Genomic DNA, 20,501 nt, shown 5'->3' on the forward strand with positions numbered 1-20,501 from the left:
GACTAAGAGAAAAGAAAGGGAGCTGGCAAGGGAAAGATGGCAAAGAGAAATATTGCTACAGCAAAAACTGAGAGGAAAGTGACAATGAACAAAGGGGTGATGGCATGTTCCAAATCTGATTGGGTGGGATGTCTACCTGTGAATTCATTCAGAATCCGTGAACTGTATACTTTAAATAGGTAGATTGGATGGCAAAGGAGTTATATTGTAATAATGCAATTGTACTGGACTGGGGCTATAGCCTAGTGTACAGTACTTGCCTTCCATGTGCAATCTCTAGCCCACCCCCCTCCCCACCCACCTTACACCAAGAATAAAGACACAGACCAAATGAAACAAGCTAATAGATTAACAAAAGCAATGCAGGATTTTACAGAACCATTATCCATGTATCCAGTATGCTAATCCCTCAGCTAACTTTATGCACAGCCAAGTGGCTTGCTGAGTGCTCCACTTCAGACTGTGGGATCACTTGCATATTGAAGTTACATGACAGATGGCTTTCCTTGTCACTAGAGATGGAGAATATGTACAAGCAACTGAAAATACATAGTGAAATGCTGCATAGCCAAGCAGAAGAGTCCCATGCTAGGTTCTCAATGTCTGAACTATTGAGTGCCTGTCCATGTCTTCTGAGTCCTTGAACATGCTTTTTCTATTTTTTTTTCTTTTTGTGCCAGTACTGGGACTTGAACTCAAGACCTAGGCACTGTTCCTTAGCTTTCTTGCTCAAGGCTGGTGCTCTCTCATTTGAGCCAGAGTTCTGCTTCTGGCTTTTTGATGATTAATTGGAGATAAGTTTCTTGGACTTTCTTGCCCAAGTTGGCTTCAAACTGTTATGCTCACATCTTAGCCTCCTGACTAGCTACAATTACAGGCGTGAGCCACCACACCCAGGACACAAAGAAACAACATCTTTGTTGAAGACAACAGGATATTTTGACATATGCATACATTTAAAAACTACTTGCTTAATAATTTTCACAAATAAAATACATAGATATTAATTATCATCACCATGTTGTACTATAGGTCTCTTGAACGCATTTGATACCTGGAATTTAATCCACCTTGGCCAATATTTCTCCAACTCTCTCCCCTACACCTTCCCTGGCAAATATTATTTTTTAGATTCCACATGTGAATGAAGTTACCCAGTATGTCTTTCCTGAATACATTTTTAATTAGGAGAAAGGACAATTAACTATTTGCAATGCTGTAAGCCCTGACCTTCCTGATGATTGCAAATTGCACACCTTCACCAGTATGTAACTGAACTGATGACCTCCAGAGCCTGCCAAGACAGCCCTGTTCCCAGCTCTGGTGTAAAAACCTCTATTTCCTGATTTCTTTTTCAAAGGGAACTGATCTTAATTTTTCATTGCTTGATAACTGGGGCTCTCCTTTGTCTGTGGCAGTCATTTCCATTGGATATCTCTTCCTTCTCAGTTAGTATACCACCTCCTGCATCAGGAAAGTAAACAATCATCAGAAAAATAAATAATCATCAGAAAATGAAATCCATATTGAAATGGAGCGTGCCACATCAACAGCTTGTGAATCCAGTGTGATTCGTGAACCTTCTCTGGTTGCACAGAGGACACTTCCAGTCCATGTTTTACATCTCAGCTTTACTCTCCAGGAATAGATCCATGGTGTGACATTTTCTCTTGACAAGCAAGAGATACCCCCAACTTTCAAGTCTCTATTCTGTACAGATTTCAGAATCAACCAAACCAAGATAACAAGTCTCCATCATGCTAAGTTTTGAGCACTATTTACCACATAATAAAAATATAAGTTAGATTCAATCCATTTTGCAGATGAGCAGTACTCCTCATTCAGAAGCTGGAGGATAAACAGTGTACTGGATATCATCGATATATTTATGGAAAAAGAAATGGGTTTTTTTTGAGAGTGTCTCTTCTCAATGGAATTCAAATTTAAATTAATGAGAAGTAATCTTTAAGATGCATGATCGATAGAATCACTTCGTTTCAAACCTTATTGCATTTAGAAGTAACCAAGTTATATGGAAAATTACGGGGGAGACTGCCACGGTGATGACTGGAAATGCACATGTTAGGTGATGGATTTTTCCATTAGTGTTAATGAGCTGTGCTTGGTTAACTCCCCAGCACATTAGTAGAGCAGAGCCCAAATCATCTGTTTTTCATATTTAATTTAATTTGTATACTGCAGCTTTCACTCAATGTTCCCCAAAAGCAATATCAGGAATGGTAGATGTACAGGACCATACTTTATGGAACTGAACATACTGATAACAGAAACCAAGAAAATGGACAGGAGTCGTGGGAGAAATAAAAGATACTTTCTCATGTTTTGTGTACATTGGAGTATTGTCTGATGAATATTAGAGTCTCAAATAATCGTTCATGGCAGTAAGAATTGCTTTGTCTGTTTATAGAACGTGAGAAGAGACAATAGTGTCTTAGAAACAAAGCATATTCAGAACAGTCTTAAAATGCTAGATTGTATAATCCAAACCTACTAAGTTTTGTCACATTAAAGTAAAACTATGACACAGGTAATTAGAGGGATGTGTGGGGAAGAAACGTTGAAAAATAAAGGAAAAGAAAAAAAAAGTAAGCTAGTCAGCCAGGTGCTGGTGGCTCATGCCTGTAATCTTATCTACTCAGGATGCTGAAAGCTGAGGCTCATGATCCAAAGCCAGCCTGGGCAGGAAAGTCCGTGAGACTCTTCTCTGATTAACTGCTAGAAAACCAGAAGTGAAGCAGTAGCTCAAAGTGGTAGAGTGCTAGCCTTGAGCAAAAGAGCTCAGGGATGGTGCCCAAACCCTGAGTTCAATCCCCATGACCAAAAGAAAGAAAGAAAGAAAAGAAAAATGTAAGGCAGTTGGGTGCTGGTGGCTCAAGCCTGTAATCCTAGCTATTTAGGAGGCTGAGGGATGAGGATTATGGCTGAAAGCCAGCCCAGGCAGATAAATCCAGACATTCTTATCTCCAATTAACTAGAAAAAAAGAGAAGTAGAGATGTGGCTCAAATGGCAGATCACCACTTAAGAGTTAAAAAGCCAAGTGAAAGTGCAAAGGCCCTGAGTACAAGTGCTAGTGCAAGCACAAATACACACATAAACTAGCAACTTGTATTTGTTTAAGGCTACACTGAATCAACTACAAATACTTCAAAGAACAATTTGATTGTGCCTGTTATAGGCTCCTTGGAAGCCTATGTGCATTATTCTTATTTATTCTATAAAAAGAGAACAATAAGGAGAGAAAAAGAATTCCACTGATTCACCTGCTTCCAAACCACTACATCCTGGCCTTTCCCTGCTCCACGCCTAAGTTGTTGCCTCTCTGTAATCTCCTGATAGTGAACAGCTTAATTACCACTTGAGTTTAGGATTATGATTATTTTTTTAAAAGCAAAATATTTAAAACCTAGTAATAGTAAATATAAAAAGGATGTTGTTTGTAGGGCCAAGGTACACTTAAGCAAAGTATAGAATGCATTGCCACCACCCACATAATAGCCAGAGTCAACCTACCTACAGATCAAGAGCAAGAATTTACTGAGAATTACTTCCCTCTCTCTCCTCTCTTCCCCAAATACTGAGAGGCTTCTATGTGCCACCAAGTGTTCTAGGCTCTGGGCTACTGAAGAGAACTAGATACTCAGATACTATAAATATACATGGATATGCATAGCAAATGTCAGAAATATGGTAAGAAGTAAAGTGTGCATTTCAGATTGGACAAATACAGCAAGGAAGAGTGAGAGGAGGCCCCTGTGCTTGGGTATGACCTCTTCACGGGAGCAGCCATACCTTTTCTTACCAAGACTTATCTTCTCTGGCTGCCTTCCTCAGAGAGTACATTTGGTTGAGTCCACTCACATGACCATGTGAACATTTCTTTCTCTAATAAGCTTCCTGTAATCAGTTCCCCTTGATCTCCCCCATTGAAGATTGAAACTAACTACATTCGGCTGTACTTTCAATTTGAATTGAGTCACCTGCATTTGTGTATTTACACTGGATCGTCAACATTATTATATAAGCATTCCCCTTAACAGTTGCTTGTAGCTTCTTTCATAGTGCCATGAAAGGCATCATGCAAGCTTTCAACTAATGCTTCTAGAATAGTAAATAATACCAATGAGATAATGCATAATGCCTTGCTGAATATGCCCAGAGCCCCTTGTGGAGTTACAGAGAAATCTGCAGTGCCGGGGAAAGACAAGTTAATGGATTCCTTGCAGCTATGCTGGGAGTGGTCACACAAGTTTGGAGCACAGAGGAGGCTCCCTAACACAGACCTGGGAAATCTAAGCAATGATGTGGGATTTGTTCTGTAATGGGGATATGCCTGTAAAGTATGTGGGGGACAAAGCCAGTACATGGGACAGGACCAGCAGGGGACTCTCCAGCAGCAGGGTGTATGCTCAGACACCCAGCAAGAATGAGAGCAATATCCCAGAATCTGTATGTAGCTAGAGTACACATGGGCATTGTACTCTTCATGTTTTTAGGAGGATTGGGAAAGGTGCTTAATGTGGGGCAGTGAGACATTCAGATGTATTCATAGCCAGGGAGAACCCTGAAGTGACCCAAGACATGCAGAAAAATCAAGATAAATCAAGATTTTTAAATGTCCACAGGGCTTAGTGACAAGGAGGGACTAAATAACCTGGTGAGTGCTGTGACAGGACACAGGCTGGAAAATGATCCCTCTAGACCTCTGTGAGGGAAGACTGGGAATGATTTAGTAATATTATAGAGGGATAGAATTAGAAAAAAATCTGTGTGTTCGTTAAATATAAGCCATGTGGGTCCTGTGTAGGTTTGTTGTGATTGTTACACACATCCCACATAAAAACAGGCATCCTATGCATATGCTAAAACATAAATTGTGAAGCTACCAACTGCATAACTGTCATGATGGTCAAGAAATAAAACACCGCCAGGCTTGTGAGAGCCTCTAGATTGCTCTAGCCACTCCAGGCACTTTCTCTCAGTTGTAACTTTCCTTTCCTTTTCCCTTTTACTGTCTACGCACCTATTCCTAGACAATGCTGCTCAGTTTTGCCAGATTAAGAACTTCTTGTCAGTTGCATCACACCTTTATGCATTATTTGTATTACTTTTTCATACACCATGATAGCTGTAATATCTGTGCCTGTTGTATGAGGCAGAGCTCATTTTCACTGCTGTATACTTTTCCTTTGTGTAAATATCCTAAGTGAGGTGTAGATCTTGTGTAGGAGATCTCATGGAATGGAAGAAACTGAGGGTCCACAGAAGGACTGAATAGCTCAATAATGTGGGGAGGGCTGCAGAAAGAAAAGCGGAAAGGAGCTTGCTGGAATGGTGATGACTTTTTCAGCAAAGTCGTTGCTGAGATCTGACTGGGGAAGAGAACAAAGAGGCAGCAGAGCTCTTATTGGAAGGAACAGACATTCCAGCAAGTGTTCCTACAGAGAGAGCCAAGGGACTTCCAGAGATGCTGAGGAAGGAGGGAAGGTGCCAACAGGGAACGGCATGAGCAGTTCCCAACCATTAACACTCTCAGTTTAACAGCTAGGGAGGAAAGCGCATATCACAGTGTAGTGAGGTGACAGTCATGGTAGACTCAGCCCATCACCACTGTTGGCTGGGAGTGAGGCACCGATAAGCAAGCTGCTCCTTCTGAACCCGCCTCCTCATCTGCAGAATGGAGACAGTATGTACTGCAAAAGTTTGTCTGTGACAATTAAATGAAGTATCATCTGGCCAAGTGTTGGCATCCACCAGATATCTGCTCATTTATCTGAAGGGTCATAAAAGCCTATTCTCAGCTGATTAACAAAAAAGGCCACATCCTAGACTGGTAGAGAGTGCTGAATAAATTCATAGAAAGGAAGTTTAAAGCTTTGCACTCTAAATGGGGAAGGGCAGAGAGAGTCCTTGGTTACCACAGGGACACATCCTGCAGGAGAGTTGCCAGCATGGCCATTTGAGAAGCACATGGTATAAGTGCTGAGCGAGTCAGTCTTGCTCTGCCTCTGAGTTCAGATACTATGGGCCTGCAGGAAGAGTCATTGCTATCACATGAGGGCCCCATCTGCCATTCTTCTCTTCCTTTCCAAGCTGCAGACATCTGAAATGTCAAACGGTCTCACACTTGGCACACACACATGCATGCGTGCACATACTGGAACACACACACACACACACACACACACACACGCATGCACGCACGCGCGCATGCACGCACGCGCACACCCACAGTTGTTGGCTCTGTCTCAGCTACTCTCTTTTGATGCAATCTTCCTTCAAACACTTCAACTCTCATGAATCCTTCAGGACTTCTAGAAGGTGTCCAGTTTCTGGCACACGTTCCTGTAGCCCCCACAAGTGATTCCAGAGCCTCTAAGGGGCCACATGGTACTCCCCAGCCCCACCTTTCCAGCATTTACTTAGCTTTCTAAGCACCATGCCGCTCCCTCCCCCAACTCTGCATGGAAGTTTCTAGACACAGAGACAGAACTCACGCCCAGAAACCACTGGCTACATAAAGGGGATCAGAGTATGTTGCTCAGTGAAAGGACAAAAAACTGAGAGAAGGAAAGCAACACTATGTCGGCAGAAGATTTCAGTAATCATTTCATGGGAGATAAAGCAATTGCATTTAATGTAAATTTTTTAACCTTTTTTATGTCATAAAATTCTAGCTTTTTTCTTAAGTATAAAGGGAACAATACAATTTAGAAGGAACCATTAAAATGCAACATGAGAATCTCATTGACCGAGTGCTTGTGTGACCTTTCAGTTAAATATATGTTAGAACACCAGAAGTGACTGAATAAATTAACATTAAGTGCTTTGTTCTTTTTCTTTTTGGAGGGAGGCAAGCAATTTGTTTGTGTGCATTATGGAAGAACAGCACTTCTAGCTTTCAGCACAAGGGTCTACACCAAGCTGCATGGGCATCTGAATTTATCCAGGCCTGCCTTATGAGAGCAGCAGTCAGTGTGTTACCCACACAGTCCAGGAACCTCCTTTGCAAGGCACATTCTAACTCAGACTCTCCCAGTGCCCAGGATGCAGTGGCAGACTGCCACTTGGCACAACAGAGTTCTCAGTCCTCTTGAAAGGACTTTCTCTGTGTTTGTGAATTAGCAGCAGAGAATTCTTAGATAAACGAGTGGGCAGAGGGATTGAGAGAAAGAGGCAGGGCGTTAGGCTTGACAATGTAAGGATTGCTATTCAGGAAAGACTCAAAACAGTGATCTATGTCATCTTCTCCTTCCTAAGATTTTTTTTTAAAAAATCTGTTTTATAATCTAGTTTAAATAGCACACAGACCTGGCCCAATGGAACAGCATTTTCCAAAAGACTCCAGGCCTCTCTATCTCTTGTGTGTGGGAGGCATTTGTGTCTGGGGCTTAATTCTGAGACAAGGATAGAGTTTTTCTCGATAGGACTGAAAAATCTTCTCCGTATTCCACTCAAAACTAAGTATAGAGGAAGCAGAAATAAGGCAACAGTGGCACAGAAAAATCTCCAGAACCCAAAGCAGGAAAGCAAGGTCTCCTATTTCCTAACTCTGAAATTTCAACGCTTTCATCCATTCTCTTAGCTCACTTTTAATCCACAACAAGAGACATGCAATGGAGATTAAATCTGAGTGCTGTGGACTCTACAACTCTAATGAGGGCTCAGAATAGCTCGGTTGCATTTCAGGCTCACTAAATGGTGCCACAATAGTTCTCAGAGGGAAGCCCTGAAGCTAACTACCCCTCTCCTGACTAGGTCAGCAAGCCCAGGGCCTGGGACCTGCTCACTAATGGCTTCCCTCTGGATGGTCTTGGATTGCCATCACTATGTCAGAATGAGATGCTCCAGTATTGCCTGGCCACTGATTACCCACACAGCAGACGGTTGTAAATAAGTTAGGTTGCAGAAATCTGCGAGCAACTAGGATGGCTACCCTGGTGTTCTTGAGGTAATTTAATCATTGTACACTTTTGTTGTTGTTGAAATAGGTAGTCCTCATCTACAGAAAGCAGAGATTATGCTTTGGTTTTGGAAGCTGAGCAAACTCTTCTAACAAGCACCAGGTCAACAGGGAGAATATGAGCCCCTAAAGCCCCTCCATGACTCTCTCCTACCCATGACCCCCACGGATAACCATTGTGCTAAATCTTAGTAATTTTGAGGACTAGTTAATGTTGTCCGCATATTGATGGAGGAATTCAGATTTGTTATTTAGAATTGCTTCCTTTCAGTCAGCACAATGATAGGAGCTTTGACCATGCCTTGTATAGCAAGTCTTCTCCTTCTGGGTGCCGTGCCTCACCTGCTGCAAGCCTGCTCCGCGCGTCCATCCACTGTTGGTGGCATCTGAGTGCACACACATAAGGGATTCTGTGTTCCGGCTACTCCCTGCATTTTGTCACATCTTTTGATAAACTGATGCACACATGTCTTTGGGGCATATCATTAGGCATAGACTTGCCCTATTTTTAAAGTCATTTTGAGTTTTAACATATAACCAATGTACAGCATTCTATAAAAGACCCTCAAGTTCAGAGCTCAATTTGTTATATGCAGAATTATCTTCTGTCTACTCAGGCTTGGGCCCTTCACATGTTATTACAACCAAGGTCAATGCCATTGTGTCTGTTTCAGTCAGCAGCGAGGTCATTTGCAGGCATATAGCACATTACTTTCTTTGAATCATTTCTCTCTTGTTGTTCAGGTAATATAATCCTAAACTACCCTCCACCTTGTTCACTGTTATCATTGGAAGGGCTTGGAAAAATTAAGTAATACTAGCTACTTTTCATAAATAGGCAAGGTCCCTCTTCCATCTGGTTTCATATAATGACACGGAAATGAATATTAAATTTGACATATGCAATCTCGAAATGTAATCACTGAAATTGAAGTACGATGCTACAATTATTATATCCTCAAAATGAGAATAATCAAGACAAAGGGATAATTAAAATCACCATACCTAGATTAATGTTTCATAACTAAAGCTTTGGTTTCAGATTTCTGATTTGAAATTGACTTATTGATATTTCATGTTTTACAACGAGTGCTTTAACAGGTCTACATATTGAAGTAGAATTAGGCATTCAAGTTGGTTCTTTATTTTCTATAACAAATTATGAAAACAACTACAACTGTATTGACAAATTCAACTACGTATGTGTGTGTGTGTGTGTGTATGTGTGTGTATTTGAACTAAGCTAGAAAAATGCATAGGAAACTTGGAGATCATTTTGTACTAGATTTGTCACAAGTGAGAAACTTTTCTTGTCTTCTTGATAGCTGCTCGCCCAGCCAGAGGTAGGGAGCACACATGTGTGAAGACATTAGCAAAGGACTCCAGAAATAACAGATACCAATAGATAAAGGATAGTTATACAAATTTGCAACAAGTTTGGACTAAGAAATACAAACCTAGCTGGGTACTGGCAGCTCATGCTTGTAATCCTAGCTATTCAGGAGGTTGAGATCTTAGGATCACAGTTTAAAGTCAGCCCAGGCACAAAAATCTGTGAGACTCATCTCCAATTTACCACCAGAAAATTGAATTGACACTGTGGCTGAATGTGGTAGTGTGTTAGCCTTGAGAGAAAGAACTCAGGGACAGTTCCACGACCCTGAGTTCAAGCCCAAATAAAAATATATGTGCTGATGGAGAAGCTGCTGCCACATTTCTGGAGGAGTTGGTTCTATCATGGATACAGGCATCTGGTGGCGGTGGGGGAGGTGGGAAGGTAGGGGAATCTTCAACTCTATCCCCCATGGATAGGTGGAGAATTTCCTAGTCCAACTATCTTGCTTAGGGGTGAAAAAATCAAGACCCCTACACAGTTGATGTCAACTATTAACTGTTCAACATTATTATTCAATTGCTCTTGCTGAGGAGCACAACCAATGTGATTTTTTTTCTTTTGAAAACAATAAAGAAATGCAAATTAAGGCAACAGTGAGATTCCACCTCACTCCAGTTAGAATGGCTATAATCAAGAAATCTAGTAACAACAGATGCTGGAGGGGATGTGGCCAAAAGGGAACCCTACTGCATTGTTGGTGGGAGTGCAAACTTGTTCAACCACTCTGGAAAGCATATGGCGGTTCCTCAAAAGACTCCACATAGAGCTCACTTATGACCCTGCAATCCCACTTTTGGGTATTTACCCAACGATTGCAAACAAGGTCATACCAAAGATACCAGCACAACCATGTTTATTGCAGCATTATTTACCATAGCAAAGATTATTTACCAACCCAGATGCCCCTCAGTAGATGAATGGATCAAGAAAATGTGACACACACACACACACACACACACACACACACACACACACACACACACACACACTGGAACTCTATGCCTCTGCCAGAAAGAATGACATCACCTCATTTGTTAAGAAAGGGAAAGACTTGGAAAAAATTATATTAAGTGAAGTAAGCCAGGCCCAAAGAAACATAGGTCTCATAGTTTCTCTTGTTTGCAATGACTAGTCCATGTCTAGGACAAGCAGAGAAGGTCGAAGGCTATGTACATATGACCAAATGAGATACTGTTAAGCAAAATGTTCCCCAAGACAGGGATACAAGAGGTTTTTTTCTTTCTTGCTAGTGTTTTTAATGCACTTACAATGCACTATGTGATTCTTTTCTTTCTTTTGTATGTTCTTCCCCCACAGCATAATCTCACTGGATTAGATCCCTATGTTCTGTACTTTGTATATACATTTTTGTAATTTGGGGAGGGGAAGGGATATTGGGGAACACTTAACTGGGGATGCAGGCCAACCCATTGTGACAACAAGATGTACAGGACACTATGTTGAAAACGAACTTTACAATATCGAGGTGGCGGGGCGGGAGAAGTTGGGGAGGTGGGGAAGGAAGGGATGGTAGGGGGAAAACAAAGGAGGAGGTAACAATACTAGCTATGAAATGTACTCATTATCCTACTCATGTAACTGTAACCCCTTGATACAACTTTTTAAATATATATATATATATATATATTCTAAAAAAAAACAGAAATGATATTTTTTACTCCAGGAATATTAATGTGTTACGATCAGCTAAGGTGTGAGTTCCTTTGAGGTCAATAACTCTGCTTGCCTCTGAAATGCCTCCCTAACAAGCTGTGTGCAGCAGAGCTGCCCGAGGCTGGGGAGGGAAGGGGTGATGGGGATGGTTAAGAGACAGAGGCCAGAAGAGCTTGTGAGGAGGTGTGATGCAATCACAAACACCAGTGATTTCCCCAGTGCTCACAGCAGAGGACGAGGATCTGAGAATGATGGGGGGAGACAGAAGAGATGTGTAAAACAGCTACAAGGCAGCCAAGGCACTTGATAGAAATTCTGGCGATAGGGATGCAACCAGAACTGATAGAGAATGATTACAAAGTACTTAGGGAAAAGGTGATGTGATAAAAAGAAGGAATTGGACCTAAAAACTGTGAGGAAAGTGTACTACAGGTAGAATTAAAGAAGAGAAACTGACATTGTAGAATCACTTTTTTGTACATGCATGTGTACACAAGCATGCATGTGTACTCACACATGCATTAGTCAACTGAAAATGCACTTGGCTCCTGGCACAGTAAGAGCTTAAAGCTGAGGGAGACAACACAGGCAGAACTCTGGGAGAAAAATATCTGGGCTTAACGCCTATCCCTGTCAAATTCATTCCACAGATGAAATGTGTGTTCCAATATGCAAAGGTTGAAAATAAGATATTCAAGTGCCACAGACAAATTAAAGTGAACCTAGAAGAAAATGCATCTTAGAAGAAGGAACAAAAGGCGTTGAATCAAGAAATAAAGAGGCAATTGTGGGTAACAGGATTGGAGACCACTGAAATTAGTAAAACAGAAATAAGTTTCAGACTTATCTTAAATATGACAGCAAAATTGTTTGATCCCCTCCCTTTTTCATTTCCAAACACTGATCTCTACTGCAAAAATGAAAAGAAAGAAGTCATATAAATCAGATTCAATTAACACCACTGAGTATACTGAATTAGGAAAACAAGAAAATATTTAGTATTTCATCTTTCCCCAAAATGAAAGCCAACGATTAGTGTTATAAGAGTTTTGAAATTAAGCAAAATATTTGGGAGTGTTAGAAAACATTCGAATAACTGCTAAAATGTTTCCTCCTTCTAAACTATAATTTATGATCAAAATATGCATTAGATGAGAAAGTGAAGGATGGAAAGAAGAGAGGAAGGAAAGAGGAAGGAAGAAAGGAAGGGACAGTAGGAAGATAAGAAGGAAAGGAAGGAGGAAAATAGATGGAACTAGAACAAATCATGTTAAGTGCGTTAAGCCAGGCTCAGAGAGACGAATGGTGCACGGTTGCTCTGATATGTGGAAGTTAGGTTGAAAATGCACTGGGATATGACAAATTATATACAATTCTAGGTACTCACATATAGTGAGATCAAAAGAGGATACCCTTAAGAGAGAAACAAAAAGGTGCAACACCTAAGTGCCTCTTCCTATTTATATAAAATAATGTCCATACTGAAACAAACTCCAAGATGTGAAAACAAAAGACTTTTTCATTTTTTTGCATGATTCTGTCTTCTTTACCTTATGCATGGTATATTCATCAGGAGGGAGCAGGGGGAGATGGCATAAAACTCCAGGGTAAAAGGGTGTAAAAGTGCAGCAGTGGAGTTCACTGTACATTGATGAAAGTGGACTATACAACTTGTGGGTAGAGACAGGAGGGAGGAACTGGGAGAAAACGAAGGAACAGAAGACACTGTTGGAAAGGAAATGCACTTATTTCCTGACTCATGTAATTGTAATCCTTCTGTATAGCACCTCTATAATAACAATAAAGGAAATTAATTTTTAAAAGGTAGAGGGGTCTAGAAATGGCAAGGCACAAACTATAATACATAATAAATGTTTCTGAAGAATTATCAGCATGAAGACAAGAAAGTGGAGTGGTGGGTGAAGGGAGGAGGGCAGACAAATGAAGAGAGGAAGGATGGGGAAATACAGGCATAATTGTCCATGTACTTAAGTTAAAAGGAAGCCAGGTAATCTGAGGGGACTGGTAAGGTTGGGATATTTGGGGACATAGGAGGATGATGGAAGAGGTGACACTACATGTACACATAAATTGACATGCTTAATTGCAACCCCTTCACAGAACTATTTAAAGGTAAAAGATAAATTAATAAAAAAGTGCAAAATGTGTATATCTTGTCTGATTATACTCATATGTGAATATAAATATGTAAGTGGGTATATATGTATATATACACCCTCATATATGTGTTTGTATATATATGCGTAGATATACATGACACAATATTATATAAAGAGAGAAAGTGCAAGAAATTTCAGGCATATAATTGTATTTGATTATAGGTAGTCATTTTTAATGCTTCTCTTTTAAGTTTTTAATTTGGATAACCAAATTATCAGCTAGTCTGCTGATAAAATTGTGTCACTTTTAAAATAAAATACATTGTTACTATTTTTTGATTGTGGGAGAAGAGATGTTCTTTATCTACATTATACTTTGATTTGGATTTTTCAAGGTGATTTTAGATGACCAGAAATCAGTATTTTGACTTCCTCTTTGATTTTTGTGCTGCTGTTTTAAACCAGAGTCAGGTCTGCTTTCATCAAAACTAAAGAATAATTTTTAAATCTTTGGCCATTCATGTAATTTTAAGTGCTGTACTTAATAAAATCCTTTCAAATTATCAAGGGGTATAGTATCTTTAGAAACAATGCTCTAGTTACTGTAAAGTGAAACATTTTATACGCAATTCTCATTTTAAAAGACTTTCAAAAAACCTTACATCTCTCACAATTATTCTCCAGATCCACAAAGCCAAGTCTTATACATTAACCTTTAAGAATTGCCATAGAACCGAACTGAAGTGATGAGAAGACCCGTGACTGATCTTTTGTTATGTTATCTACTGTTTTACTAAATTAATTGGGTCATTAATCATGTCATTTTAAGAATTAAAATTGTCTTTAAAGTCAGATACTCCTTTGCCTTTTACTTATCAAAGTAAAACTATGTCTGCAAGTTCTTTTCAAAATGTCTACCCAGTACACTTCACTGTGGGGTAATCCATGTCAAAGACCACAACTGGCCAGTTAGAGGGAGCTAGAGAAACTGGACCACATGTCACCAAGGCACTCAGAGTTATGAAATGTCACTGGACCCTCTTGGCTCATGCCTAGAATCCTAGATACTAAGGAATAGAGCTGTAGCTCAAAGTGGTAGAGTCCTAGCCTTGAGCAACAAAGCTAAGGGACAGTGCCCAGGCCCTGAGTTCAAACCCCAAGACAGGCACACACACACACACACACACACACACACACACACACACACATTGTGACTGAGATGACAATAAACTAAGAAGTTCTGTTAGTATAAACTCAAAGCCATGCCTTGGGGATATCTTTGTACGCAGTAAGCAATTCTCTTTGTTCCAGTTAGCAATTCATAAAACGTACAGAGCCAAACTACACAACGTTACTTTATGAGAACTTTTGCTTTCTTTCTCTCTGAAGAAGGAGCTGCTGTGCCAATGAAGAAGAACCATAGATTGTGGAGATGGGAGGGAAGGGATGGTAGGGGAAAAACAAAGGAGGAGGCAACAATGCTTGATAAGTAATGCACTCATTACCTTGCTTATGTGATTGTAACCCCTCTGTACAGTATTTTCACAATAAAAAACTTATTTTTTAAAAGAGAAGAACCATAGAGTGTTAGTAATGAAACCAGAAGCTGAACCACAGTTGAATTATAACTTGAGGAAAAGATGTTAAAAAAAAAAAAAGGTGTGACAACATGGCAGAGTAGAAAACGCAACTTCTCCTTTTTCCTCTACAGTAACTTCTTTTTTCCATTAAAATAGTGACTGAATAATAGGATGTAGCTATATAAAGGCAACATACAAAGAAAAGGTGCTAGCCAATGAGAGAGGTCAATACATTTGGGAAGATAGAAAATGGATATACTCAGAGCTAAGAGTTTGTAGAAGACCATGTAAACACACTAGATATCTGGAAGCATCATTTTTGGGAAGTAACTTTTAAAAGGCAAGACCTCTGGATGATGATGATAATGTGTGTGTGCACACACGTGTGCGCGCATGTGCACACGCATCCTGTGTCTAGTAAATGCCTCCACCCATGTTTCCCATTGAGGACCTGTCACTGCATCAGCTTTATGAGACCTTCACTCTCAAGATGAACTAAGAGAAAGACTCTAGTATCTGAGAAATGCCTTTTAATATGGTGGAAAGGAAGCCAACTGGTCTAGAAAAACTAAATCAAAGATTATGAGGAAAATGAAATGTAGGAACAACAGTAAAGCCAAACATTACCAGGGAGGGGAAGAAAAGTACACAATCTATCAAATTACCACAGTTGCAATAAAAAGAAAATCAGAGAACAAGGCTGTGCTCTCTGCAGCTGAAAAAAATGAACCCTGTAGTATGATTAAAAACGTCCCTTGAAGGATTAGAAGACCAACTTGAGAAAATATTCCAGAGGAGATGACAAGGAGTTTAAAGCTAAGAGAGCCAATTCCAAGTGTCAGTCCAGAAACACATGCAAAGCAAATAGAAAAGATTATTATTAATGTATCATTGTGAGAAAATTGCCTTGGAATGAAATTTGTGAGCTTCTAGACTGAAATAAGTAAGGGAAGAAGCTATTTCTGAATGACAGGGGGAAAGGGTCATCTCCATGAAATGCATGTCTTCTGGTGCACAGAATTTGAGTGACGGCTGACTTCTCAACAATTAAACACAGCATGAAACAGTACCTTCAATAGAAAGGGGATTCCAAATGTAATTCTTCCCACAAATACATTTATGACAAAGATATAGAAAAGATAGTTCCATTATGGAATAAAAAGCCTACTTTCCACAAATCTTTTCCCCTCAAAGCCAGAGAAACTAAAAAAAAAAAATCTTGGGATCCAGGAGGCCCACACTCTAGCTTCTATTGGTGGTATAAAGAAAGGAAGCAAATGCAGTTTCTGGCCAAGGGCCAAGGCGGGAAGAAAGCTGTGTAGTTTCTGTGAGAACTCATTTCAGGCAGAAGGAGGTAGAGGACCGAGGGCTCCTTGGGGTACTAGGCTGAATAATGGACCATTGAATGTGTGGATGCAGCTAGAAGAGCTTTGGAGGTGAGAGGCTGTCTGGAACAGAGGCTGAGTCTGAGGCCTGATGGAAGAGGCCTCTCTCCCAGGCCTCACTCCGATGAAACGAGGTATGTTGTTAAAAACCAACCCTAATGGGAGGGCAGATCAAGAAAATATATTCCTTGCAGAGGAAAAGTTACTTCTGAGGATGACAGGACATAAAGATGAGAGGTCACGACCCCAAAGGGAAAAGGAGGATTAATGAAATAAATCAAACCATTAAGCATAAAGTAAGAGCACATGAATGGGAAACCCAGGAGCTCAGCATCTACTTTCTTCAAAGACTATCATGGAAGTCCTTCCTTACATCTCACCACAATGCATGAACAATTTGAGGAAACTCCTTACTGTCTACTGTTATAATATTGTTTAGTTCCAAACAACAAATAGGGACTCTTTGCGGTAGAAATAGATTGCAAAATGAGACTACAACAGGTAGACATCTCTGTTCACTACTAGTATGGTATTGCATTAATAAAAAAAATAAGTGCAGAATATATAAGCAGGAACAAAATGACGTAAGGAGACTTTAACATATCTACTTTTGATAGCTCTAGCTTAAATACACTAAGCCAGAACATGGGAATGGGAGTGACATGATTAAAACTAAAAACTACATAGTAAGCTAAACCAGAATAAATATGCCTAATAGTATTTTTAATTTGACAATTAGGCAATATAAAACCCAATAAATTTCCCCAAAGCAAAACAATTTGTCCCATTCTCTTATCAAAATGCAATAAGGCAAGAATTATTAGGGAAAAAAAAACATACATCACCAAGACACATGCAAAAACAGTTATAACTGTACTTAAGTTTATCATAGGATCAAAGAACTCAAACCTGAGTCTCTGAACATCTTAATTTAGTGCAATGAAAATATAATCTTTGGGAACTGGAGGCTTGGCTCAAGTGGCAGAGCTCCAGCCAAGCAAGCAAGAGGTCCTGACTTCAAACCGAGTACACTTCCCCTCAGAAGATGGACTTTTGTATGTTCAGAAGTAAATTTATACTCAGTCAACAAGAAAGAATGGAACAAGTTCATAAAACACACAAGTCATAAAGTCACATTTTTAAAAATGATCAAAAAATGGGAGAAATAGCCAACCAAATGATGAAATGAATGAATTGGAACATGCGTGTGTATTCACACACAGCATCTAGGGCCATGAGTTCAAGAACCAGTACCAGCACGCACACACACAAACACAAGCATCTATCTGGAGGAATTTCTGTCTCTATTCTTGAGCTGACAAGATGATGACAGGAAAACTAGAATTAGAGGCTGAGTCATGCTGTTGAGTGAAGAGCACCAACAACTCTTTGAGATACATCTGACACCAGAATAGTGGGGGAGCAGATGCCCCTCTTCTTTATGTCATCCCAGGTGAGGTCTATTCACAGTGCACATACCACCCTTCATGCTGTGATACTACCTGACTCCATAAGGAATGTAACTATTAGTTCCCAGATAAATGGTCTCTGTGTATTTTCTAATCTGGAGGTCAATCAAGTCTACCTGAGATTGTTCTACTCATTTAACAAAAACAACTTCCTACGAATACTCAAAGACTCAAAAGCCTGAGTCTTAGTGCTGCCATGTTTAAATATTTCTATGTTAACAAATACACCTACTTCATTTTATTCAGTATGTAAATTCATTCAAATAAAATGTAAATTAGGCGATAATTGGGTGCCAAAAGTCCTATTTTCATACCGATAAGGACTGATGCAATTTCTTTCAAATAATAGTTTATGCAGATTCTACATGAATTCCAAACAGCCTGGAATATTATTGTTAACCCCTTGACTATCTTAATGAAAATGAAAATAAACTTGTGTGGAATTCATCTTCAAGGGCCCTGCAGGGTTCCACCTGATTTATTAAAGGGATAGATTATTGTCAGATATCTTCAGTGGTATCTGGATGTCACTGTCTTGTCAGCAGTACAAAGTGAGACCTTACCTTAAAAGACTGTTTACTTCCTTTTAAAACTCCAGTCTTTCCATCTGAGCACTGAAAATCCTGACATAAAATGGAGAGACAGCTCTCACTACATGCAAGCACTTCAGAGCCTGGGAACGTTTTACCAGGAAGCTGGAAAACAGCCCTTCCCCCAGAGCAAGTCTGCGACTAGCATCCTGCTTTCCCACATGCTTTGCAAGCAAAAACCAAGTGCAATGTTTTATATAGCCTTATTGAAGCTGGAGGGGCTGAAACTGGAGGGGATTTCTGGTTTCTTCTTCTTCCTCCTCCTCTTTTACCTTTTCTTCTTCCTCTTCTTCCACTTCTTTTAAATATACAAATATTTCCTAGTAATCTTCTGGACAGGAGACTTGCAGAGGCCCCTTGGAATACTGCTTCTTTCTAAAGGTATGCATCAGTGACCAGAGGAAAAATGTACTGTTTGGGGGACTGCGCAGGAAACTCAAACTAGAAGTTATTCTAATAAATCTAGGCTTAGATCTAGGATTTAGGAGAATATGGTGATTCTCATCTTTTTCTTACGAACTCTTTAACATATAAGGAAACCTATAATGATGTGTGTGTGTGTGTGTGTGTGTGTGTGTGTGTGTGTGCGTGCACATGCCTGCATGTGCATATCTCAACAGACATTAGCAAAGAAATTACTGAAGGACAGATGGTGTGGTGGCTCATGTCTAAAACTCTAGTTACTCAGGAGACAGAATGTGGGAGGGTCAGCCAGGACAAAAGACCTCATCTCAACCCAAATCTGGGTTTGGAGACATGTCTATCATTCAAGCTATGGAGAAGTTGGTAAAAGACAATGAGAAGTAATGAAAGGAAGATCAGAGATGCCCAATGCTAACTAGAGCTGCCTTGCATTACCTGTGGTCCTCACTCTCCAAGGACTATGTATGGCCAGTATGACCTCTGCCAGGAAACTTGGCCCCTGACTTTATTTTTACACTAATACAAGCTATTTGCATATCCTTTCACAGGTGTGCTTGACATCATTTACTTTATGTCTGAAATTCCTGATTTTCAGTTCTACACAGACTTGCCAGCTCAAACACCATCCAACTTTGAAAATGTTATCATTTCTACTTCAAAGAAGCCAATTGCAGGGAATTACTACTCTTCATTTTTCATATCCGAGATCCTGGAATCATTAAGCTTTGGAACACTTTGCTGTTGCCTTTAGAGAACCCTTCTGCACAACAAAGTCTAGAGCTGAATAATACCATGACCAAGTATCTGGCTTCTCCATGCATCTGGAAGGGCTGGGAGCAGGACAATGATTCCTGTCTCCTCACTCCCTAAGACTGTCCCACAGACCTCACAGTCAAAATCCAGGAGCCCACAAACCTGTCTGAGTAGCAAGTAAGGTATGTCTGCAAGTCTTTAATATTTATTTTTGTGGAGTTTGAGCTCAGTACCTTGTATTTGCTAGGGTAGGCACTCTACCTTTTGAGTCAGTCACTCTCCCAGTCTTTATGGCTTTCATTATTTTTCCAATGGGTCTCATGTCGTGTCCAAAGCAGCCTGATGATATTTATGCTTCACACAAATCTGAGATGACAGAGGTGTGCGACAATGCCCAGCTTTTCATCAATTGACATGAGGTTGCCCAAAGCATATTTCCCCCAGTCTCCTCTCCCATTCTCAGCCTCCCAAGGAGTTAGAATTACAGGTGTGAACCACTGCACCTGCTCTTTAAGTTAATATTTATGGATACTACACTAATCTTTTTACAGTGTTAATGTATCTGAGCACATACTATTTTGGGTTTTTGCCATTATGTCTCACCGTAACATTTGCTTTGATCCCTACAGAAATGTTTTAAACACTGATTTCCAGGAAGTCCAACCACTTGGTAGGGAGAGGACGTCCAGTTGACTTTCATTTAAAAGAAAGTGTTTTCTTGCTTCACATGTTCTAGGACTCTCTCCTTTCTCTTCACACTTATCTATGATGTTTGCTTTGTACAATTGTATATTCTGGTGAATTTAATACTGATTTTTTCCAATTTTTATTTCTATCTTCTGTTACTAGCCATTAACTGCAAATAATTCATCTGTGCATCATTTTCCCAGTTGACAGAGACAAAAACAGTACATTCTCAGATAGCTATTTGTACTAATTTTCCTCTATAAGCATCATCTACTCCACATTATTCTCAAACATTCAAAGCACAAATTAGAAACTTTACAATTACTTTCAATTCTTTCACAAGTTTTATTTCTTCTCCAAATGAATACGAAAGGGAGAAAACAAAGTGAGAGGCTGGGTGAAAGGCAGAAGAGGAAGAAAAGACTTTCTAGAATGTTCAAAA

General features: G+C 39.9%; 1 protein-coding gene across 1 annotated transcript in view; it reads right to left on the minus strand.

Moving 5' to 3' along the window:
* L3mbtl4 (L3MBTL histone methyl-lysine binding protein 4) overlaps window positions 1–20,501 on the minus strand; it is a 310,153-nt gene that overhangs the window by 123,455 nt on the left and 166,197 nt on the right. The gene's annotated exons all lie outside the window — the stretch shown is intronic.

The sequence above is a fragment of the Dipodomys spectabilis genome, unplaced genomic scaffold, assembly GCF_019054845.1.
Source record: "Dipodomys spectabilis isolate Male_0828 unplaced genomic scaffold, ASM1905484v1 ptg000235l, whole genome shotgun sequence".
Lineage (NCBI taxonomy): Eukaryota > Metazoa > Chordata > Mammalia > Rodentia > Heteromyidae > Dipodomys > Dipodomys spectabilis.